This window comes from Apis florea, unplaced genomic scaffold, assembly GCF_048593485.1.
Source record: "Apis florea isolate Af1SG1 unplaced genomic scaffold, ASM4859348v1 contig_3496_pilon, whole genome shotgun sequence".
Taxonomy (NCBI): domain Eukaryota; kingdom Metazoa; phylum Arthropoda; class Insecta; order Hymenoptera; family Apidae; genus Apis; species Apis florea.
This window is the reverse complement of record NW_028256773.1, coordinates 9,131,460-9,156,254: the sequence shown is the minus strand read 5'-3', so window position 1 is coordinate 9,156,254 and position 24,795 is coordinate 9,131,460. Positions and strand designations below refer to the sequence as shown.

The 24,795-nt window shown below is 49.7% G+C and overlaps 1 protein-coding gene across 15 annotated transcripts in view; it reads right to left on the bottom strand.

The window, feature by feature from the left end:
• Positions 1-24,795, bottom strand: part of LOC100867392 (serine/threonine-protein phosphatase 4 regulatory subunit 1) — a 110,610-nt gene that overhangs the window by 34,114 nt on the left and 51,701 nt on the right. The window contains exon 1 of one of the 15 annotated variants that reach the window (XM_086913050.1): positions 1,295-3,772. The exons of the other annotated variants lie outside the window; for them this stretch is intronic. The gene's annotated coding sequence lies outside the window, so the exon portion shown is untranslated. Of the gene's footprint in view, positions 1-1,294; positions 3,773-24,795 lie in introns of those variants that run through there. 15 annotated transcript variants of the gene reach the window in all.

The following is a 24,795-nucleotide window of genomic DNA, read 5'->3' as shown; positions in this document are numbered from 1 at the left end:
CGGTACCTGTCCTTAACTCAACCTCCTACTACATTTCGCATTCGTGGCGATCGACCCACCTAACCAATGATACAACGAGCTCGTACGAGCTTCGTGAGTGCACGATGCTTGCCAAACACGGAGATCGAGATCGGATGGGAAAAACGGAAAACATATTTCGATCCATTTTCCGTTCTTTTCCTCTTTTTTTCCTCTCTCTCTCTCTCTCTCTCTCTCTCTCTCTCTCTCGATTTCGTTTCATAATTTAACAATTTAGAGGGGACGTATAAAGTACTTTTATTGTGTATACTTTTACGGTAAATACACGAAACAAACACGAGTATACGATGATGAAATAAGAAAGAGCAGGTATCAGGTATTCAGGAATGCGATAAACACGATGATGCAGGGACTGCACTCGGATGTGCGCGCGCTTGCGCGCAGTTACCATTGAAAGCAACCGTCCGAGACGCGATTATTCATATGTTACGCAAGCAGTTATATTTGTCGCGTTGGAATGACGGTTTCTCGTTTCTCGTTCGATTATAACTTAACGCGATCGATCCCGGTAACAGTATATTCTTCTTTGTCGGTAAACGCGGTAAGGACAAAAAAAAAAAAAAAAGAAAAAAAAAGAAAAAAAAAAGAGAGAAAAAGAAAAGAAAAAAAATGGAAGGATAGAAAAGTGGCGAGGCGCCATATATATCGACGAAATGAGAACCTCTACGCGTGCCGCCGCCTCCGTCGCCGCCTATGCGGGCGTACGCTGGCACAGGAAATATGAATGTAACGCCGAAAATTCATTCATAATAAGATCTGGCTACTCGAACACACCGGGGGCGTGTTGTTTGAATTTCGGATTACGGATCCGGTCGTTAGCTGGCCACGGAGAGGGGCTAAAGGGAGGGGGAAAGGTTAATAAGATCTTTCGATAAATAACACGTTCGATAACACGATTCCTAAATCGTGAAACTAGAAGGTATCGGTTAGAAGAAGGGTCGTCGGTTACACGCACGATTCGAGAGTATAACGCGCAAATATAAGACGCGTTGGGCTCTTTGTTCGAGAATTTATAGATTGCAATATTTCATATCATTTCGAGAAGATCGAGCAAGTAAAATAGACGAATAAATGAGAGTATGGCAAAGAGATAAAAAGAGGAAACGGAGCTGAAATATATATGAAAAATAGATATAAACGTTAATTTGTTCGCGTTTACATCGTTATCGTGATAAGGATAAGGTAAATATTTATTTATACGTATAAATATATATATATATATATATATATAAAATATATGCGTGTGAATACGTACATTTCGTGGTTACTTTTTCGATATCGAAAGTATCGTGATACGTAATATCGTTTCGACGTCGTCGTGACGTTTTTTCGTTCACTTTTTTTTCTTTCCCTCGATGGTTCACGTTTCCTCGAACGAACGGTAGTATATCCGTGGCGTGCTGCTTGCTTCCCGTATGGGCCATCGAACTTGGAACGCACTGTAGAGGAGGAGTCGGGGCCCGTATTATGGGAACACACACGCCTGAACACGTGTGTCTCACTTCCTGCGGCGGACCGGAAGTCTCTATAGTACTATGGCGCACCGTAGTGTAGCGTGACCACGCTACAAGGGCCATTACTACTTCAATGGCAAAAAGAATGGTCCAATTACCGGTTAAAGCCACGTTGCTCGTCGTTACTCCTTTAATGCGTTTTTCGAAGGCGTACACACACCTCCTCCTCCTCCTCCACTTTCTTTCCGATTCTCTTCTTTTTTCTCTTTTTTTTTCTTTGCGCCTCCTCCTTCCCTCTCCTCATTGGATCGCGTTTATTCTTCATCGGTCTTTTTTTTTTTTTTTTTTTTTTTTTTTTTAATTTATCAAATTACTCGTTATATATTTCGTTTATTACATATTTCGTTCGATATATTGTTGTCGCGTTGTTTCAAAAATACGGATGCATCGATATTCCCATTCTTGTTTCAATGTATTTTACGACGATATTCCATAAACGTGAAACACCAGTTGTTAACCGTTTTACGTCATAAATGAAAATTGTTCGTTCCCTTTCGTAATTTTTTTTTAAGCGAAAGCGACGAGTTCGCGAAAAAGGAATCGGGTAGAGCAATTTCCGGTCAAAGATTCCGCGCCATTGTCCGTATTTCATTTTTTCGATACTCGAAATCGCTCGATAACTTTGCCCGATCTCACTCTATTCGAAGAAACTTTCGTTTCTTCGTTCCAGCCACGTGGTGACGCACGCGTCTCTTCTTAACGTTAGCGTTCGATCGAGAAACACTATTAACGCACTGATAATACCGTATATCCTTCTCCTCGCTCTTATAGTCACGGGCCAAGCTTTTTCTTGTATACAAACAACACGAATCGTACATTATATACATGTGGCCCGAATTTACTGGTCGTCGAGTCCGCCCTTGACACCAACCGCACGGGATGTTTATAACCGCGTAGTCCGCGCAGCAGACACTCGCGCACACGCGTACATAGCGTTCCATCATGGTCGTGGTGCGAAAGAAAGATAGACGAGAAAGTGGATCGGCGAGACCAACACAATCGAACAAGAACGACCGTACTATGGCACGGTTCGTACTAAACTGAGAGTGATCGGTGGCGCGTCACGCTCACGGTGATGCGCAGACGCGAGCTGCGCAAAAGCGGTTGCGCACGACGCGGCGGCAACAAGCCGCGATCACACTCGCCAACACGCACTCACGCACGCGCATTGCACGCACCCACACGAGGTCGATTCTCTATATAACTACTCTCTACGTATACGCGATGCGTTGCCGCGGATGGTAAAGGGCCGCATGTGACCAAGAACGGAGAGAGGAAAAAGGAGAGAAGAAATATGAAGGGAGGGGACGAAACAGACCCGTTAGTTCTCAGAAGTGGACCGCCACCGCTCGCCGCCAAACAGACCTGTACCGACCGTGGTGGTTCTCTCTCGCCTGCCACCACCAACTCTTGGTGCTTGCTTTGGATGGAGTACTACTACTACTACTACTACTACTACTACTACTACTACTACTACTACTACTACTACTACTACTACTACTACTACTACTACTACTACTACTACTGCTACTACTACTACTGCTACTACTACTACTACTACTACTACTACTATTACTACTACTATTACTACTACTACTACTACCTACTATTACTACCTACTACTATTCTTCTAGGTTTTACGTGTCCCGCGAGTAACACGGATGGAATTTCGTTGGTCATTTTCGAAATCGATGTTCCTAATTTCCCCTATATTTTTCGTTCTTTCTATTTCCATTTCTTCTATTTCGTCGTTTTCTATGAACGGGAAACATGCGTTCGATATATTCATGCGTAGAGCGATAAACGAATGGGTGCGCGCATTCTGTCGCAAGTTGGTCGACAGACCGATCGGCCATTGATTAGATACAAGTGTTTACTCGAGTGACGAATACGTACCGATGTCATGTGTTTTTCATAGAAGCTCGATGGAACGTACGACGGAGAGATCCGTAAATATTTCGATGTCGGCGAAATTGAGAGAAAAAAACCGGTTATCGAGTGTTTACAAAAAAAGGAAAAAAAAAAAAAAAAAGAAAGAAGGAAGGGGAAAAGAGAAACAAGATTACAGAGAAAATGGAGAAAAGTGTGGGAAAGTAAGGATCGCACGGACGGGCAGGGATGTTTCGCCGAAACGCGACCTCGGCTTTCGTCTAGTTTTTCTTACCGAAGTAAAAGCGACAAGTGGCGACCGTGGTCGAAGGCCCGGTCGGGGATCAACATTTCCTTTCTTTCACGGAACGGGGGCAACGTCGTGGGTGGTAGGTATACGCCACGTATAGCGTATGCGGGCACCAGCGAAATGAGAAAGTCGATTCGTACGATCTACGATTACGACGACGTTTCGACTCTCGTTACAACCCAATATTCTCATTCGATTTCACGCGCGTAAAAATAAATCTCTCGTTTTGAAATTATAAATTTCGAAAAGAGAGTTTCCAATGAAAACACGATATCTCGGATATAGACGGAGGAAACGTTCCAATCGTCGTCGAATTTCTTTCATGTCCGAATGTCCGAATCGAGGGAGGGAGGGAGGGAAAAAAAAAAAAAAAAAAAAGAGAGAAATACGATTCTCTCGGTACACGTCTGATACTGATGTTTTTTTTTTCTGTTGGTTCTCTCTCTCTCTCTCTCTCACGGTAAGACGCGCACGGGCGGTCTAAGAACTGCAAGATTCATTAACGGTTCCTCGGCACGGAGGCGGGCACGCGTGTGTGTATACCGATGTGCATTCCATCGGTCGCGCTCGTGTGAACGACCGTAAGGTGTACTTGTACACACAGAGACACGGAGGAGGGGGGGATGGGAGGAGAGAGGAGGGCAGAGATCCCGGAGATAGATGTCGAGTATGTGAAGAGGAATGAGACACAAGAGATAGAGAGAAGGATTATATGGAAGATAGAGGAAAGAAGAAGAAGAAGAAGAAAAACCGAATATATATATATATATATATATATATATGTGTGTGTGTATACATTTGATGGGCTCGATTCATCTGCTAGACGGTTGTCTATCGTCATCATCCAAGTACGCAAGGAACGTACGAGGAAAGTTATTAAGGTCAGTGGTGTAGCGACTGATCACGATGTAACCCGGAGATACATCCTTTGTATTTCGTACAACGACATTGGATCTGATTAAATATTTCGTTAAAATCGTGTTTCGCGCAATCGATCGATCACGCATTCTATCGATTGAACGCATCAATCCGATTCGAATCGATCGATTTATAATAATGATTACAAATAAATTCTTTGTTCGTAGACAACGTTCGCATTGTCTAATAGCGGAAGTAATAGAAGCCTGGCGTAAAATTAGCGTAAAATAACGATCGAAGAAGAACGATTTCGATCCTTAATCGCGACGATTAATTCGTTTCTACGACGAGGCCTCGTCTCGTCGATTATTCTCCAATCGATCGCGATCGCGATTGTAACGTTTCGACTTATTTTTCTCGCCATTTTCTCTCGTTCGTTTTCACGATAAACTAAAACACACAAATTTGTCGTTCGGACAATAATAAATCGATAATAAATCGTTTATCCCGAGAATTTAATATCGCGTGATAATATGCATGTTGGTGAACAATGGTTGAGTCGTAAAGGCGACCGCGCAATCCGGCTGGCGATCGTTCGAGTTGCGACGCCAATGGCGAGGAGATCGCGGAGGCGCACCTAACCTATAAAGAGACACGGAAACGTGATGGAATGCGCGCGAAACGAACTCCTGCGTCACTCCGCAACACCGTTCCATCATCACCTGGATATATACCTCCTTTACCACTTCCCATCGTTCTATTTTTAATCGATTTTAGACGAGAAATTAGACGAGATCAAGAACACGAGAATTCGAGAATTTCTCGAGAACTTATATTTGACACACACAAGTTATCTTATCGGTATCAGAAACACGAATTTCGTTTATAATAAGACGAACATTTTAGTTTCGATCTGTTTCGATCCTCCACGGAAATCGTGAAATTATCGATAATCTAAGGATTATTACGAAAAGAGAGAAAGAATTTCTGTCTCTATTTGTCTCCTTTGGTCAAAAACGAAGGAGAGAAAGTAGAAATTTACGGGAGAAGAGATTTATCCGCGAGACGACAGATTCGCTAGGTCCTTTTTCTTTTTTCTTTTCCCTTTCGAGGAAATGCCAGAATGGACGCACGGAGGCATTAAGAGGTAACGATCAAGAAGAGGGAAGACACGAATGCCCGCTATCTCGAATTTCGTAACGAACGAAATAATAGCTACGCGATACCTATTTCTCGAGCGTTCGTTCGCTTGGCTCGGTCGCCGCTACATACGTACAGGTGACACGTCCGTTTTTGGCTCGATGCACGGACGTCTTTATTTACGGAAAAAGGACAAAGTATTTAACTTCGTAGGCGGACCGCGAGTGGATCCAAATTGCACTCGACATCGAGGACATCGAGTTTCGACACACGCGTCGAAACCTGGTCCGAGAGAAGATTGCCGCCGCTACCTACGTTTCGAAACAACGTTATCGAACAACGACTCGTTCGAAATTCTAATTTTTGTTCGCAAAAGGAATGGACTATAGGCGAGCCTCAACGCGAATAGAATACCGAATGTCAGACAATCATAATTCGATTGTAGACAAACGTTCGTTATACAATTTTATTATTGTTATTATTTTTACCTATCGTAATAATATAACATTGCCCGCCCCTATTTATATAAATATTCATTCGCACTTTTGGGAATAGAATAGTTGATCCGATACGGTAAGATGGATGGGGCGATGGGATGAGAAGAGATTTGGGACGGATGGCGTCACGATCCGTGTTGGGGAGGAGGAAGACAGGGATGGTTAGAAACGGCGACGGGGGCCAATCACGACGACTCGTGGCGCCTTAATTGGTACTCGCGCGCGTGGCTCACAGACTTAAGAAGCGAAGAGCGCAGCGGCAGATGCATCCCAACCGCTCGTTCGCAACAGGAAATTCCTCCTCTCTCGCCGCTCCTCTTCCGACATTCCAGCTTCTACGCATATTTATGCGAAACGTCCTTCCTCCCATCTTCCTCGTTTTTCCCATCCGTTGTGTATCCTTCGCCACGCGTAACATCGCCACGCACCGTGTTGATGGACGCGGGCGGGGATTCGATGAATGGACACGGGGGCTCGGTGTGGCCGAGGTTGGAGGAGAGGAGAGCGAGTCGATGAATCGAGCGCGATTATCGTTCGTAGCACGAGCGATCGGCCGAACCAGGTGGAAAACGATCCAACCTGATTGTTAAGATTCCGCGTGTACGACCCTCTTTTTTTTTTCTTTTGCAGTTTTTTTGATTCGATTCGCGATACGTAAAATGATCTCGTAAATAGATGGAAAAATGGAAAACTTTTGGAAATCGAGTGAAAAACGAATCGAAAAAAAAAAAAAAAAAAAATAATCAAATTTTCGCGCATGTAAACAACGTATGTACACGTACGTTCGTACGGCGAAGGGAGGTAGAAGAAGGGAGAGGGCGAATCGTTACACGAGGCTGGTTGAAAATTCACGTCGTATCTGTGTGTAAACCGCGCGCGGTTATTGTTACGTCGATATTCGCGGACGGATATATATATATGGATACGGTCGATGATTTCGGAATTGGGATATCGTATATACGTACAGATACGTTTTCGAGATTAGAATAATTAGAACGGAATCACGCGTGGCTATTCCCTCGAAATGGGAAGGGAAGAGAGGAGGAGGAGAAGGAGGAAAGGAGAGAATCTAGAAAGATAGAAAGAACACGTTTGTCTTAATCCTAGCTAGGGAAACGTCGATAAACGTCGAAGGAAACGGCACGATTGTTGGCGAGCGGCCGGCGTCGTTTTAACGATTCGCGCGTCACAACGACGCTCCACGAGTAAATCTCCCTCCGGGGGGGAGGAGGCGCGCGCGAAGTCAAGAGACGTTTGGTCGAGCGCTTACTACGCGCTCCGCGACGACTACGCCGGCTCGTATGAATGTACGCTCGTACGTACGTACGTACGTACGTGGGACGACGGTGGTGTGCGGTCGGCGTTTGCGGCCGTGCATTCATAAAGTGGCGGACACGTAGCGTGCGCGTGCGCAGCTCGTCGCCTTCTTCGTTGCCACTCCTTCCTCTTTTCTTCCTCTTCGCTTGCCACCCTTCCCGCGACTAATACGCATCGTATCCTGTACACACTTTTTACATCCGCTAACTAACAGAGCCGCCTCTCTCTCTCTCTCTGTCTCTCTCCGTTGCGCCTCGCATCCACGATTCATTCAATCCTTCTCTCCTCTACCCCCTCCTCCATTCTTACTCGCTTTTCATTTTCGCCTTGCGTAGCCATGCTTCTTTTTTTCTTCTTTTTCTCTCTTTTTTCCCTCTTTCGCTTCCAGCCGCGAAACACGGAATAAGGGAAGGGCGGAGGAGGAGGAGGAGGAGGAAAAGGAGAAGCGTATACACGTTTCTCTCGTCGCGTGCATCGTACGCCTATGTTCGATCCGAACATCCGATCCGTTTGTAGGAAAAGCGAAAAGCGTTCGTTTCCTCGATGAACGAGAGAGAGAGAGAGAGAGAGAGACGAAGAAGGTTGGGCGCGCGTGAATAGTCGTTCGTTTGTTCGAGCGCGTTGGTAGCGAGCGACTCGTACGGGGTCAACGGAACGACCGGAAGCCGTCGGTGGCCAGGGTCGTCGCCGATTCTCAAATTGGTGGCCGTTTGCTCTCTCTCTCTCTCGCCCCTCGCGTCCCCCTTCTGCTCTCCTTCCATCCTCTTTCCTTCCGCGCTCCCGCTCCCTCTTTCCTTCTCTTCCTCTCTCTCTCTCCCCGTTCCCCAGCCCCTCTTTTCCGCGTGACGCGAGCCGTTCCTACTTCGCCTCTTCGGCTCTCTGTAAACAGGCCACGTAATCCCCCTACACCCACTTTTTCCTCCCGTCTAAATCTGTCTCATCGAAATGCGTCCGACGACGAACGGAAACCTTCCTCCCTCCGCCCTTAATTTGTCTCAGACCTCCTCTCTTTCCTCCATTTTCTTCTTCTTCTTCTCGCGACTATCCAATTTTTTCGAACGACGTAACAACGACGACGCAACGTAAACTCTCGTTCGTTGATTGGATAAATCGAAATCGAATGGAAAGATCCTCGGTGAATGAGTGGGCGCGTGCGTACAATGCGTAAGCCTATCAGTGACGTCACGGCAGAGGAGAGGTACGCACGCTCGACGATACACGTGTGCGTAGGGATAAGTCGCGCGTAACGATCTCTGCTTTTGTGCAGAGAGAGAGAGAGAGAGAGAGAGAGAGAGAGAGAGCGCGGAGAGAGGAAAGGGGAAGACGTTTAGGTGTCGTATCGTTTGAGTATCCAGACGCGTCGGTGTCGCGAAGAAAGGAGAGAAAGAAGAAGAAGAAGAGAAAAAGAAAACAAGAAGAAGGAGGATCGAGGAGGATATATGCGATAGAGCGAGGAGAGAAGGCCAGGCGGCGTACGCTTCGCCATGTGTAAGGGACCGGAAGTACGAGTATCCGGCCAGACTCGTGTGGGCTTCTCTACGAGCGTCGTTATTCTCTCTCTCTCTCTCTCTCTCTCTCTCTCTCTCTCTCTCTCTGGGTCTCGTGACAGGAAAACGTTACTCGGGTTGTTCGCGTGCGGGCGCCGTTCCTACTACACTTGGCCGAGTACGCGGCGGCGCACCGTCAATGACGGTGGGGGTCGAGGAGAGGAGCGGGATCGGGCCAAACGAGAAATCGTTCGTACGTACGTATGTAGATACGTGTATACGGGTGTATATCGGCGTACAGACGACGAATCGATCGCGTAGGCGACGCCAAGCTTTTCTTCCAGGAAGAAAACGGCGATCGAAGTCGTGGAAATGTACTCGAGAATTCGCTAGGGCGCAACGACCGGTTAATCGATCGTTCGAACGCGTTCCATCGCGTGATCGAACGGAAGGGAAAACTCGATGACCGAAGCGATTCTGATCGAAATCTTTCTGAGAAAATTCCATTGGAGAAGGGAGAGGGAGAGGGTGGAAAAAAAGATGGAAACGATAAAAACGAGAAAGAGTTGTTCGGTACTCGTAATGACGATGACACGGATAAGCGTAAATATTTTTCGATCGTTGGCCGTTGGCTCGTCCAGATCCGTGTCCAGCTCGTCTCATCCTCGGTCCTCGAATCCTTGGAATCCCCATTCAAGGGTCTAATTTATATCGAAGAATTCCGAACAAGGTACGCGGAGGCGTCGATCTTTGAGGCGCCGCCGTTTAAGATGCATTATGCCAGAAGGCAGCCTATGAAAGAGGCGGCGGCGAACGGAGCGAGAGAGGATAAATACATGGCGTGTATGAGGTTTCGAAGAGGGCGGGGGAAGAAGGAAGGGAGGAAAAGGAGAGCGGGGAAGAGGGGAGGAGGAGAAGACACAGGAAGAAGGGATGTTCTAGACGATGAAGGAACGCAGCGTAGAAAATTGAACGGAGAAGGGAGGGAAGGAGGGAGGGAGGGAGGGAGGGAGCGTGGATGAACGAAACGGAGGAAGGAGTTGGCGGACGGAACTGGTCCCAGACCCAATATGATAATCGAGTACGGAGAACGATAGCACCTTGTAGGATTTCATTGTGGCCATTGTGGCCTCCCACTCGAGGGGACCACCTCGAGGAGAACGTATCGACTTTGTGCGTACGTGAAAACATCAAAGGCCCTGCCTTTTACCCTTCTCCTTTCGCTGCCGCTCCTCTTCTCCCTCTTCTCTTTTTGGCCCTCTCCCCCCCGTTTGCTCTCGTTTCGTTACGCGCTTCGACCGTGGACGCGGTGGCCACGGTCATCCTCCATTACCATCACCACCACCACCACCACTACCACCATCTACGTATTTCTCCTACGCGTATCTATATCTATATTTGACACACACGTAACGCGTACGTGTTTCCCGTGCCAGTATCCCGCGTGCCCGCCCTTTATTTTTCCGCACTTTCCTTCTCCTCCTCCTCTCTCTCTCTCACTCTCTTCTCCGCTATCCGTGCCTTCTCCTATTCCCCGCGGGGGAATCAATTCCCATTCGCGACACAGCCGACTTCCTCCCCAGCCGATCATCGTCCCACCATAACCACCTATCTCTCCACGCGGATATTTCTTCTTACTCGGATCGGATTCGAGAGAAAACAACGACGTCTCGCACGATCGATTCTACTCGATCGAGCCGTGCTTCCGTTCCACCATTTCTCGCATTTCTCGCCCGCTATGGGAAGAATCGGTGGTGGATCCGTTCCAATATTTATCGAAACTCGCGTCCATGCTACTAAGATCGCTCGATGAAAAATGCTCGCTCGAACCATCGATAATCGCGCTCCGTTTCTATCCTCCTATTTCTATCCGTTACGTCCTCCCTTGTCTATTCTTGGTCGGTCCAACGATACCCTCTCTCCTCCCTCCTCCTCCCGACCGGCTATTTTCGAAAACTTAATCATCGATTTCGTCCAATTTCGTATCCCCGTTTAAACGCCCCTCCTTCCCTCTCGCCCTCGTCGTCGTGAACGCATCGATCACAATTAAGCTGATTAAAATAGACGATCGGTATTTTCTTCTATTCCGCGTAATAGGAGGGTAAAAGGATCGAAAAGTGCGCGCGACTAATCTCTCGACTGTGAATCACCAGCACAGGTTTCACCACGTTGATTTCGAATACGCTCGAAATACTCATCGCCGTACAATCCCCCCTTCGTATCAACGCGACTCGCGCATCGACACAGAATTTCGAATCCGTCGTGCACCCAATCTATTAAGATCCGTTCCTTCCATCTATCAAACGGTCGAACGAGCGTCTTTGCCTCGCAACGCGGATACGTCGGATAGAATTCCGTAGAAATGGAGATAGAAAAATGCACGAGTTTCGAGTATTTTTTCTTTTTTTTTTTCTTCTCGTCGCAAGATCGAGACGATGAGAGGTCCCCCCTTTCCCCCTCCCAAGCAACGAGAGAACGTTTCCGGCAACAAATCCCCTCCGAAAAATAATTATTCTTATCGCTGCTTTAAACAAACCATTGTCTATCTACCATCTTCTCGAGATGTAAATACCTTTTTTTCTTTTTTTTTTGTCCACGCGTAATTCGTTTATCGGTGAATCGACCGCGTGGTGGAGAATAACGAAGAGCGTGGAAAGTAACGTCGGACGACACGAACCCTGGTAGAACCGATAGCGGCGTGTTTGCTCGAGAGGTTAGCGCCACCGCTTTATCATATCGTCTCGACATCATTCCTCTCTCTACCTGTACCAGTGCTCTCTCGCCTCCACTCCCGCCCCGTCCCCTCTTCGCATCCATCACGATCGTCGTCGTCGTCGTTTAAAATCGGTTCGAGCTTCAGCCTGCGATTTTTCATTATATTCCATTATATCGTCCACTTTTCCATATCTCGAGATGCTCGAACGAATCTTTGATCGTTATTCCCCCCCACTCCCCCTCCCCCAATATCGTAATTTCATGGATCACGATACGAAAAAGAGGAATGATTTACGATCGTTTCGATCGGAGGGGAAAAAAAAAAGAAGAAGAAATTTGGAAGAGCGAACGATTTCGGGATGCAACGAAAGTACGATCGAGTTTACGAATCCCGCGAGGTTAGGAGATGCAGAACAAGAATAAGAAGAAGAAGAAGAAGAAAGAAAGTGGGGGAATGGAATGCGCGTTCGAGAATCCGTCTACGGTCTTTCTACCTACTCTTACGTATGCACCGGTGCGGACAAGGATCGGAGAAGCGAAGCGGGATCGAAGGTGGAGAATGCGCCTCGCTCTCCTCGTCTCACCGAAACGACTACGCTCTCTCTCTCTCTCTCTTTCTGTTTTCGACGCGTTCTCGGAGCACAACAAACAGAGGAGCCGCCTCGTAATTTGTTTTCATACGTTCGCGGGCATTTGCCAGTCTACGCCTCTTTCTCCACCTTCAGCAGCCTCGCGCTCCTTTTTTTTCTCTCTCTCTCTCTCCCTCCTTTTCGGATTCTTTCGCTTTCTCACCTTCGACAGCGGTGCGCACGAACGCTTCGCGAACCGTATCGAAGAAACGGGAAACGTATCTTCGTTCGAGAGAAAAATTCTTTGAGATTTGTTCGACGTCCATCGATATCGAGCAAGACTTGACGAGAACCACGTTTCGCGAACCACCTGTTGACGAATACGATCGCTGGTTTTTAAAAAAAAAAAAAAAAAAAAAAAAAACTAGAACCAGAACGAAGCGTCGTATCGATTCGAGTCGAGTCGAAAATCGCGTGGTACGAGAAGTTGGTCGAGATAATCGCGGGATTCGGAGAGCACGTTTCGTCCCATCCATCCATCCATTCGACCCATCCCTCGACGGCGGCGACCACCATTTAAGGGCCGTGCTCGCGCGTTACGCATGCGTAATCGGTGAGAGAAGGGGGCGTGCGTTTGGGAGGGTTGCGTTCCAAGATCGCGGCTGGCCGACCTTGCCGACCTTCTTACGTCGAGACGCCCTTTACCGCGCAATTTCGTTTCGCCGCTCCCCCTCTTCGCTCGGTAAATCGAATTAAGCGGGCCAGACTCGAGCCATTGGCAACGACCACGAAATCGAACGATGGAAGGTCGACCATGCGACCTTGTGACGTACACGTACGAGTGATGCGCGATAATTCCAAGGTGGATGTTCGATGGTGTTTCAAGGATGGAAACCGATCCTTTTTAAACGATAAACCGTTTCGGAAACGTTTCCTTCTTCTCTCGAAATCGAGAAGGAGGAAAGAAGGGGAGGTTGGTCCTTTTTCGTTTCGCGTCGAATCGTCGAATCGTGGCGCGAAATCGCGTAACGGGAGAAACGAAGATAAGTGGCGATAAGAGGAGAGAGAGAGAGAGAGAGAGAGAGAGAGAGAGAGAGAGAGAGAGAGAGAGGAAAAAAGACGCAAAGTTGGGAGGGACGGAAAGATCTTTGGTTAGAGAGAAGCGCTACAGCGGCGCCCCGAGGCCATCCATCATCCCAATAATTGCTTCCCTTCCCCCATCCTATAATTCCTATAGAACCCTCCCCCTTCGCCCTCCGTCCCAACACCCGCCAATCCTATCCTCCCTCCCACTCCCCCTTCGCTCATTCCGTTGCTCTTTTCTCGCCCCTTCCTCTCCAACTTGCACGAATTCATCCGAATTTCCCGCCCGATCGAGACAACAAAGTGCGCTAGTTACGCGCTAGCGATCGAAAACGTAACGAAAAAGGAACAGAGAAGGAAGGAAGGAAGGAGAGAAAGGTGGAAGCGAAGTCTCGTTCGGTAGGGCGTTAATCGTAATATCACGTAACGACCGCGTCACGTAACTACGAAGAAAGAAAATCACACGTTTTACGGATGGTGTCGCGTGGGTGGAACAACGTAATTTCGCGGTATTTACCCTCTACGCAAATCCCACCCATCACCATCCATAAATTTCCGCTTCTCTTCTCGATTTCCACTGCTTCGCGCAGCCAGGGATGGATTCCCAATCCCCCTCCGAGAAATCGCGCCGGTTTCTTTATCGATAATACGTGGTGGGGCTTATCGCTCGCGCCGCAACGTTTCTTTCTCACGCTTGACATCGTTAACCGCACGTCGCTCTATTTAAGAAGGGACGACGAGATCGATCGAGGAAGTCCTCGCCCAACCGCGATGTAAAATCTGGAGTTTTCGGTACGGAAGGAGAGAGGCAAAGAGTGGAAAAGAAATCCCGTCTCGGGATCGAGGAAAGAATGTTTCGAAATTCCAGTTTCCCTCCTCCTCGTCTGTGTCTACGTAGATATCGCGGTGCGTCTTAAATGGGACGACGAGTTTCTCGAGTCGCACAATCGCCGAAACTTCGAAAACGAGTTCTTCTTCTTCTTCTTCTTCTTCTTCTCCTCCTCCGACCATGCTAAGTTTGCTCTCGGTACGCGACGCACACGAAGGCCGAGAAACGGAACTATCGAGGGAGGCTAGGATGACGACGACGACGACGATTCGTGTCGAATTTCGTCACGGGAGCAGGTTGGAATGCGCGCGAACGTACTCTCTCTCTCTCTCTCTCTCTGGTCGGTCGTCATCGCGTACGTACGTACGTACGTACGTACGTAGAGCAAAGGGGCAACGGAAGACGGCGTTACTCGGTCGTGAAGCGACGAGAGAGCGCACGCGCGCGATACGCGCTTGTTCCGCGTCGCGATGCGTGCGATCCGTGTGTACGTGTGTGCGCGCGCGAGTCGGTGAAACGGGGCTCGAAAGAATCCCATTCATAGACGTAGGAACGAGAAGAACGAGAAAGAGAAAAGGACGACGGTGTGGAACGGTGAGAGAGAGAGAGGGGAGGGGAAGGTAGCGAGACAAATGGGTAGGTAGAAGGAGGTGGGAAAGGGTAGGGGAAGAGGCAAAGGTATTCGGATTAGGCGCAGGCGCCAGGTAAAGGAGAGAAAGGCTGTTAATGAAAAATTTTCCACGAGGGGGCCTGAGGCGGCGTCCAACCGTTTTCTAGGTCGTGTCGGAGGGGGTCTGGAATTCATAGACGTGGAAGCGATCGATTCGAGAAACGTATCGTCGCGCCCGAAACGCGCCACGAATTCGGAAATTCGTCGTCTCGCCGCTTTACTCGTGAGAAAAAAAAAGAAAAAAAAGAAAAAAAAAGACGAAAGAAAAGGAGGCCGCGAAGAGGTCGAGAAGAAGGGTGGTTAACGTTAACGTTAACACGAGCGGAACGCGTGCGACTCGATGCGTTCGACTTCGTCTTCTCTCGATCGTGAAAAACGTTGGCGTCTCTTTATCGGCCCTGGAAAATTATCTGCCGCGATAACGACCATTGATCATTCTCGGCTTGAATCGAGGAGAGGCGAGAATCGTTGTGTGTCGGTTTCAACGAGAGAGAGAGAGAGAGAGAGAGAGAGAGAAGTGGGTGGGGGAGGGGGGGGGGGAGGAAAGGGGGACAGGGACGAAGAATGGCTCGTTTCCGTCGTGGCGTGCTCATGAATGAAAGCCGAGTATATTTCGAAACGAGCGTCGAGCGAGAAAGCAGCGGCAGAATGCGCGTCGCTTCTTCTCGTTTCCCTCCCTTCCTCTCTCGTTCCCTCTCACTCTCTCTCTCTCTCTTTCTCGCGCGCTTATCGCCGGAGGAAAAGGAGCTCGCGTAGATAGAAGGAACGAGCGAAGAGAGAAAGAGAGAGATCGAGCAAAGAAAGCGCATAGCTCGCTCGTTCTATGCGAAAAAGAGAAAGAGAGAGAGAAGAACTCGAATCTCCGTATGTACGTGTATATATATATATATATAGCTCGGTTATATGTCATCGGTTATCGGAAAGGCTCGGCGTGTCGATATTACACGCATAGGCGTGGACACGGAAAAACGTGCGCGAAGACGAGAGGAGCTCGAAGAAGACACGAAACCATGGTCGACACACGTGTCACAGATTATTCACCCTGACGATACCGAGCGAACTCTGCCTTCCCGCGACGCGTCGTTACATCACGGACCGATCGATCGCCGTGTTACGTAACACGCGTTTCATCATCCCTTTCTCCCCTCGCCTTTTTCCTTTGCTCTCTCTCTCTCTCTCTCTCTCTCTCTCTCTCTCTCTCTCTCTCTCTCTCTCTTTAACACCCGTAACGCGGACCTACGACCGAATCCACAGCCCGATACCCATAATTCCTCCGTATTATTTCTCCCTCTTTTACCGCGAGTTAACGACCGTGCGATTATCAGTCGGTGACCCAGTGTCACCGATACTACCTTCTCCTCTCCTCGTCTCTTCTCCCTCCTATCTACGTACGATTTTTCGTTTCGTCGTCGTCGTCGTCGTCGTCGTCGTCGTCGTCGTCGTCCTCGTATCTCGTAACGGCGTAATCTCGCGTTACGGCTTTACGTCGTTCGATCTTCTCTCGCGTGTGTGTATAAACATTTGTCGACGAGCTGCTCGCTCTGTTGTTGACCCCCCGGAACGAAACGGAACGATAACAGCAAAAGGGACGAAGACGAGGAAGAAGAACGGGTTAACCAGATCCGTGGAATTTGGACGCGTAGTGTGCCACGCGCGTTTCGAGCCATACCCGTGGAAAAGGGGGGCGAAAAAACTCGTCCCGATGCATTCTTCTTCTTCTTCTTCTTCTCGGCGAGCCTCGAGAACGAGGAGGCTACCGCGGAAGAATCTGCTTGATTAAAGGAAGGAAACTCGTATACTCGCGCCTTTTATTCAAATTCTCCCCCCTCCCTCTCTCTCTCTCTCTCCTTCTCTCTCTCGTCACGAGGATCGTCTCGTGGGATAGGGTTGGAATATAGCCGTTAATTATCGCGGTAACGTGGAATGCGCCTCGACTCCCCCCCCCTTCTCCCCACCAGCCCTTCCCTTCTTCCCTTCCCTCTCCCTTTCGCCTCTTCTCCTCACCATTCCACTCGGTGATCCGTTCGATACCCTCCTCCCCGTCCCCTCCTTTTCTTCACTATCTCGTGGCATCCTCGTTCTGGACCCCCCCGACGAACGCGAAGGAGAGGAGGAGGGAGGAGAAAAGAGGTCGAAGGAGAGGGGAGGAGTGTGCATCGGCCGGCTACAGCGGTGGCACGGACCACCTCATTCATCCTATCTGCATTCCTTCGATGCTACCTGGGCTCCGTGGAATGTCCACCGACCCCGCGGCCTACGCGAACAACTTGCGCAAACGCGTTCCTCGTTTCGCCAAATTACCGTATTTCCGTATCTCTTTTTTCTTTTTCTTGCGCGCGCGCGCCTCCTCTCCATCGAGAATATCGGTCGGGCTGCTCGAAATTATGTTAATATTCGCGTTCGAGTCGAGGTTAGACTCGAGGCAGACTAGGTGTCGCCTGTCTTCTCTCTCTCTCTCTCTCTCTCTCTCTCTCTTCCTTCGTACGTTTATTATTACGACGACGTGAAATCGTCGATTACCGTCACGGACGGTAGGTATCGGTCGAGGGAAAAGCAGAACTCGTTTACCTTGTCCATGTACTCGGGTCGAATCTACGACGCAATTTGGCGAAAACAAAGAGAGAGAGAGAGAGAGAGCGAATGGAGTCGCGAAGACGATGGATATGAAAAATTTTCGCGATTTTATATATATATATATATATATATATATATAGAGAGAGAGAGAGAGAGAAAGAGAGAGATAGATAGACAGGAATGCGACGCTATAGGAATGGAAGGAGGAGGATGAAAATCGTCGATGTCGTGACAGGATGATCGGGGCCATCTCGCCGTCGTTGCTTCAAAGGGAGGAAGGAAGGGAGGGAGGGAAAAAGAGAGAGAGCGTAAAACCGCCTCTCGCGATCGGCATCTCACGGTCGTTAGAAGCGTATCATAACACGGTGTATAACTAGGGGTAGATTCGACGGAACGAAGCCTCGTGTTTCACCTTCGGGGCTCCCGAGGCGATACAACACAATAAGGCCCCGAAGCTCGCCGATTCCGACCGAGATACCAACAACAGGGCCAGACCGCTTAGTTCAATCCCTCTCTCTCTCTCTCTCTCCTTCGCGTCTCTGCCTGCATCCAGATCTCCTCCTCCTCCTCCTTCTTCCCTTCATATTCCCTTCTTCTTCCTTTTTCATTTTATTTTTCCGTGCGCACGGTGCGCGCCTCTCTCCTTTTTCTCTCTTTCGTTCTCTCTCTCTCTCTCTCCTCTTCTCTTCGTCGAAGAAGCAGCGGAGAACCTCTTACGGCTTCTACTCTTTAGTCGTGCCGCCGCCTCGTACCCCTTTATCTTCGCCTTCCAATCGGCCTCGTCGTTTCTCTCTCGCTCTCTCGCTCTCTCCTCGTCTCGAGCCTCGGACCAACAACGCTCGTTTAGCCGTCGAAATGGTAACCCTTGTTCGCGTACGTTGCCGCTTCGTTCGACGCACTCGCTGCCAAATTGCACGCGCGGGAGATGTCGATCGTTTCGCTTCTTCGTTCGATCGTCGTTCGAAACGAAATTGGAACGAAGAAACGAGGCGAGGAAATATATTTCAAGTTGCACGTCCCTGGTTGGAATTTCAAAGGTTCGCGGCGGCCTACGCGCGGTGAAAGCGAGAAAGTTCTTTCTCTCGTCCTCCATCCTTCGATGTCGACGGTACGAGTCGACAGAGAGGGGCCTCTTAATCGATACTGTTTTCTTCGAAGGAGATTGCGCGTTCGCCGAAGGTTAGACGCCGGCCGGCGTACGAGCGCCGCGACGACCGATGCCTTTTCTTCTTCTTCTTCTTCTTCTTCTCGCTCTCGCTCTCTCTCTCTCTCTCCCTCCCTCCCCTTCCTTCGATCCTCTTCTCCTCGGCCTCTGCTAGCTGCCGTAGAACTGCCGCCGCGGCTCCTCCCTTGACGAAGGTCAAGACGCACGAAATCTCCATTTGCCCGAGGTCGTAACGCGCCACCTTCGAATTTCGTGGCGGACCTTCCGAGAATCGACGAGAGCGACGACGAGCTCCATCGTGGGAGTCCCTCGAGCCGATCGAACCAACGAGCCTCGACTACCGCTCCGCACTCCCTCCCCTCCCAGCTTTCTCACTTTTTTATGACCGACCTTCGCGTATATCGTTAACGAGGTGGTCCAGTGACAACTATACGTGTAGGTGGTCGCGCTCTTACCGTCACCGCGATAACGGATCTCCTCCAAACCAGATTCTTTCCACCAGATTCGTTCTTCCCGTCCGATTTTCCACCGATTTCGAATAAAAAAAAAAATGTCGATCGTTCGAGGATGAAACGAAAAGAAAAGAAAAGAAAAGAAAAGAAAATTCTCTATTCGTTCGTTCGATGGGATGATTTCCCGATACGGTGCCGTTTTCCCGTATATATTCGTTTATATCCGCGTGTATCGCGATTCGTATCGTGGATCGCGATAGAACGCGATAATGCGAGAACACGGACGAGCTCGCGGCACGGCTCGGTATTTCGTGAGAAATCGTTGCATCTCACGACGAACGTCCACTACTCTCACGTGGGTGAATAAATTGTTGGTATTCGAGTTTTTCTCACGTAGCGGCGGAGGAGAAGCATGGCGGCCGTTATACGCTACGCTCGAAAACCGGCCGCCATGGCCAACCAAACGAATCGTCCGCATACATATGAGGAATCGACAATGAGTTTCCGAGAAACGAGACACTTTGACATAAATTTCCGAGAGACCCGTTCCATTTCGACGACTTTCTCCGTTCCCTTCTTACGCCGTCCTTCTTTCGCCTCTCGCCCATTCATTCCTTCTCCTCTCGGTCGGGTCGGGTCGGTCGGTTATCGCGGGACACAAAGTTGCGCGCATCGTTGGAAAAATGTCCCACCACCACGTTTTCTTTTCCTCTTTCCCAGGACTCGCCCGCCGCCGCCTCCTTTATACACGCATTTTTTTCTCCCCCCAAAGGACCTACCCCAAGCTTCCTGGAATCGATGGGCCCCACGAGTATCCCCTCTCCCTTCCCCCTTCTCTCTCTCTCTTCTATCTCTCGCCCTCTCCCCTTCCATCGGGCGGAAAAGAAACACCAGACGTCCGACCGTATCTTTTTTCCACGTATCGTGGAAAAGTTGAAGTGGATGGGGAGAGGAGAAAAAAAAAAAGAGAGAGAAAAAAAGAAAGGAAAAAAATATCCACCCGATCGAGCACCGTGTTTCTACTTTCTTGGAAAAAGAAAAAGAAAAAAGAAGAAAAAAAAAACGAGCTTGGTACGTAACGCGTTCACCGTCCGAATTCGACGAATTCGAAAAAAACTATTTTTCTTCGAAAAATCAAACATCACGAATTATCACGCGATTATAAATATTTTTCTTCGCGGGAGAAACACTTGTACGATGCGGCCATTTCGATTCGTTTCGATTCGTTTGACGTCGCGAGACAAGGCGGAGATCCATTTTGAAGGGAAAGAAAGAAAGAAAAAAAGAAAAAAGTCGTCGAGTTCGTGGGTACCCGATTAAATTTTCCCACGCGTCGTTCCGGTTGTGTGCCGTGGCAGGATAAGAGGGTAGTCGTAATATTTAAGATAATCCTAGACAGGAAGGTAAAGCCGTCTCCGAGTTTCTCAACGGCCCTCCTCCCCCCCTTCCCTTTTTCTCTCTCTCGCAGGAGAGAAACGGGGAGGGGAATTTATGGTTGGGAATTAATGGCATCGCGCGAGAGAACCGCCGACCGAGAAAAATTTCGTTGGGACGCAGCGGTTCATCGCTTCGGTCGAGGCGCAAATTACGGCGTAAATTCGAGCCACGGTTCTACTATAAACTCAACTCGATTTCGAATCCGTTGTCTCGTTAAACTTGATCCTCCTCTCGGAGACAAATAAAGAAGAGATCTTTTTCTTCTCGTCCATCATCGTCGTCGTCGTCGTCGTCGTCGTCGTCGAGCACATACTTATACAAATGCACACGGAGACAAACATGGTCGGCGCCTGCATTTACATTTTCGAAAGGAGCATCCGCCTTTCCGAGAATCGGCACAGGTCACGCGCCGCTCCTATTCCATGCGCGCCTCCCATGTATCTCTCCACCGATTTCCGAAAAAAAAAAAAAAAAAAAAATCCTCCGATCCCCAAAAACCTCTGATTCAAGTGGTTAACCAAAACCGAGTTCTCGCCTATCCCTATCACCCTTTTCCCAAATCACCAAGGCAAAAACTATTCGACCGTTCCGTTTCTCGTTCCATTTATCTCTCTCCACGATATCTTCGAACGAAAGTAGGAAGGAAACGAATATCGATATATATATTATATATATATAGTAGCTCGAGTAGTCCCCGAGCGAATCGGAGCAAGAAAGACGAAAGAGCGAAAGAGAGGGGAAGAGAATTGGTTGGTGCGTATCTTACGGAAGAAATTGAAAGCCCGGTTTTTGGGCCCGCAAAGGCGAAGAAAGAGCGCACCAACGCCCCCACGTTTCGAGCAACGCTCTCCCTCTCTCTCTCCTCCTCCTCCTTCTTCCCTCTTTCTCGTTGTGCTTCTCGTTGTCGCGCCTCCGCGCCTAAGACTCGCCTCTATCGGGCAGGCTGCGATTGGTCCGTGGGCCCAGTCATTCACAGAAAACGTAGAATGCAGACGGTCACGTGACTCGTCCACAGGCGCACGAGAGAGATAGAGTGAGAGAGAGAGAGAGAGAGAGAGAGAGAGAGAGAGAGAGAGAGAGAGAGAGAGAGAGAGAGAGAGTAAAGAAGACCAGGGGTACGAGAGCTCGCTATGGCGCCAAGCGGTGAACCGCCTCTGCCATTCCGCCTCTACTATAGGCGGAGGGATGCGAGTTTCCCCATATGATGTCGACGAACCGTCTCGACGAGAAAACGACGATGACGATAATAATTTTAATATCATTTTCCACGTTATCGGTTCGTGGAAAAACGAAAAAAGCGATTCGGACGAGAGGAATTTTCGGCGGGCATTTCTCGTTGGAGAAATTGTAGATAAAGGAGAGAGAGAGAGAGGGGGGGGGAGGGAAGAAAAGAAGAAAAGAAAAGAAAAGAAAAGAAAAGAAAAAGACGAAAGAGAAAAAATCGCGTAACGAGAAATGCGGCGAAAGGGAAGGGGGGAGAAACAACGGAAGCGAGAAAAAAAATGTTGGTCGAAGAGAGAGTAGACAAAGGAGGGAAGAAAAGAGAGAGAGAGAGAGGGAGGGAGGGAGGGAGGGATAAAGGAGCAAAGATGGTTCGTAGGCATCGCGTAACGGAGGACCAACCGGGGTGGTTCTCACCCCCTCGTGCGTTTCGGGCACTGTGTCGGTGGCCCGATTCTCGGAAGGACCTCATTTGTTGCTCGGTGCTATATATCTCATTCGGGATCCTCTCTTTCTCCTTCTCCCTTTCCCTTCCTTTTCGTCGTCGAACCGCTCTTTCTCGACCAACGGAGAAATCCTTCTCGAGATGTTGGGAATAAGAGTGCATGCTTTTACGAAAACGGACTCCACCACCGCGTTTGCCACCGTCGTGCACCGCCGATCTACTACGTATACACACACACACATATATATATATATATATATATATATATATAAAACGCGTGGTGTGTGGACCACCACCACCACCATCATCCCCCTCTCGTTTTTTCCTTCGATACTCGCGCCCGCCTTTTCTCCTTTTCTCCTTTTTTTATACTCCTCTCAGAAAAATCTGACCGTGAGAACCGAGATAAAACGTACCGTTGATCGCTTCCCCCCCCCCACCTCCCCCCCAAAAAAACTCGACGCGAATTCGAAACGATCGAAAAAATAAAATCGATCTCTTTCCTTTTCGCTTTCCCGGGGAAGAACAGGAACGTCGGGAACGGAATCGCGAGTTTTCGATCCTTCGATTCGAGGGAAACGAAGAAGAGGGGAAGAATCTTCTCGCGGGGAGAGAGGGACGCGGTGCGAAACGAAGAGGAGGAGGAGATGGAAGAGAGAAGAGGAACGCGTGAGGCGCAGAATTCGAAAGGATTAGGAGCGAGGTAAACAAAATATTGCCGCCGAGTCGGTGTGTACGAGGCGCAAAATTGCGTGCGCGCGCGCGCGTGTGTGTGTGGCAAGGGTCTGGGTTGGTGCGTGCTTGTGCAGGCGCAAGAGAGGAAAAAAGAAGGAGGGAACGAGGGAAGGGAACAGGGTGGGGCGAGGAAGCGTAAGAAGAGGAGGAGGAGGAAAGGTGTAGAGAGAAACGAGGGCCTTGGATAAGGGCGAGGAGTCGGGTGAGAAGAGAAGCAACTACGAAGGTATTCGGTGGCGCCGCGCGCGCGACCGTGCGAGCGAGCGAGGAAGCTAGCTGCGAAGAGGGTGAGGAGGAGTTGGGCGAGGTATGCGCGTGTGTGCGCGCGCGCGTGAGAGAGAGATAAAGGGCCCCAAAGATGGGCCCTGGTGGCGCGATAGCGAGGTTCGCTGGTAGTGGTGACGGCCAAGGGTGGAGGGAGGGCGGAGGCAGCAGAGGTGAGAGGGAAAGGGCGGGGGTCGTGGAATGCGGCCGTGGTCCCGGTATATACGCGCCAGTCGACCCATGCCGGGGTATTTGTGTATTTATGTGGAACACCGGAGAACCTCGGGCATGGGAAAGACGGAGACGTTGTTCGAGCGAAGGAGAGAAGAGGACGGAGGGGAGCCAATGGCCAGCCAAGGTGTGCTGCCCTTTCGGTACGAGGGAGTGAGCGTAGGTAGATAGGTAGGTAGGTAGGTAGGTAGGTAGGTAGGTAGGTAGTAGGTAGGTAGGTAGGTAGGTAGGTAGGTAGGTTCTCTCGAGCACCCACGAGGCTATGCAGTAAGAACACCAGGAACCGAACGACGACGACGACGACGACGACGACGACGATCATCACCGCTACTACTGCCTACTTCCATCCTTCTCCTCGTTCCTCGATGTTCCTCGAAATTCCATCCCGGAGTTCCGCGTGGAACGTCCGGAAAGGTGGTTTCGGTTCCTGGAACAACCACGGTGGAGGAAACACCGTGCGCGATTCGATCGATCGAGTTAACCGCGTTTTCAACGTTTCGAAACGTCGTTTCGCCCTCCGAGGATCGTACTAGTGGCGGTTCGCTCGAAATTTTCGAAACCTGTCATTCCAGTTTCGCCGGTTACGGTTACGGTTACGTTTAGACGAGCGAGGAGAAGGAGAGATTTTCGTTCCACTCTAGCTGGAGGAAACTGGTAGAAAGAGCGCGCCGTGGAATTTTCCCGCCTTCCTCCCTGATCTTCCTCCTCCGTGTCTCGTTACCAGGAACGACGGACGCGACACGAGTGGCCGGCACGTGAGAGAATGTCGTCAATGCGATGTGGCAGCGTGGTTTCGGTGGGGGGAGGGGGAGGGAGGGCGGGCGGAGGGGGAAGGAGCGCGGAGGCCAAGGGCCGAGCGAGGAAGAGGTGGAACGAACCAACGAACGCAGGGAGGGAAATGCCTTGGCTTGGAATCATCGTGGCCACATTGTACGCGCTCGAGTACGAATCTCGAATACCGACCAACGGCCGGCCGGGGAGCAATCACGGGGACTGGCAACAACCCCGGTATTCGAACCACGTGGCCATCCAAGGGTCGGTCGCCAAGTTATCCGGAACGACTCGTCCTCGTCCTCGTCCTCGTCTTCGTCGTTGTCGTCGTCGTTGTCGTCGTCGTCGTCGTCGTCGTCGTCGTCGTCGTCGTCGTCTCCGGCCAACAAACGGATCACGACGGGCCATCGAACGGAGCGGTCTCATTTGCATTCCGCACCGGTACGCGAAAAAGGAGCGTCTTCGTCATCCTCGTCATCCTCGTGTCGTCGTCGTCGTCGTCGTCGTCGTACAGAAGCGATTTCCTTATCTCGAAACGAAGCGCATTTTCGTCGACGAGCGCATTCCTTTGAAATGGAACCCCGTTACGAGAGGGGAAAGGGA